Source organism: Cucurbita moschata, unplaced genomic scaffold (assembly GCF_002738365.1).
Source record: "Cucurbita moschata cultivar Rifu unplaced genomic scaffold, Cmos_1.0 Cmo_Scf00084, whole genome shotgun sequence".
NCBI classification, from domain to species: domain Eukaryota; kingdom Viridiplantae; phylum Streptophyta; class Magnoliopsida; order Cucurbitales; family Cucurbitaceae; genus Cucurbita; species Cucurbita moschata.
In genome coordinates, this window is record NW_019268600.1 from 23,846 (window position 1) to 24,054 (window position 209).

The following is a 209-nucleotide window of genomic DNA, read 5'->3' on the forward strand; positions in this document are numbered from 1 at the left end:
CTTTGTTCTTGCTTAATCCTTTAATTTTTTTCCTTTCTATCCTTTGGGTCTTTCACGAGTGACTTATTCTTATGGGAGATAATTTCCTTCATTTTTGGGTGTTACATATACATACTCGTTACAAACAAAAAATAAGAAGCAGACTCAAAAGAAGAACAAAAAATACTAGATTAAAAACAGAGGTTAGTCCATGGCCCACACTCCAAAGG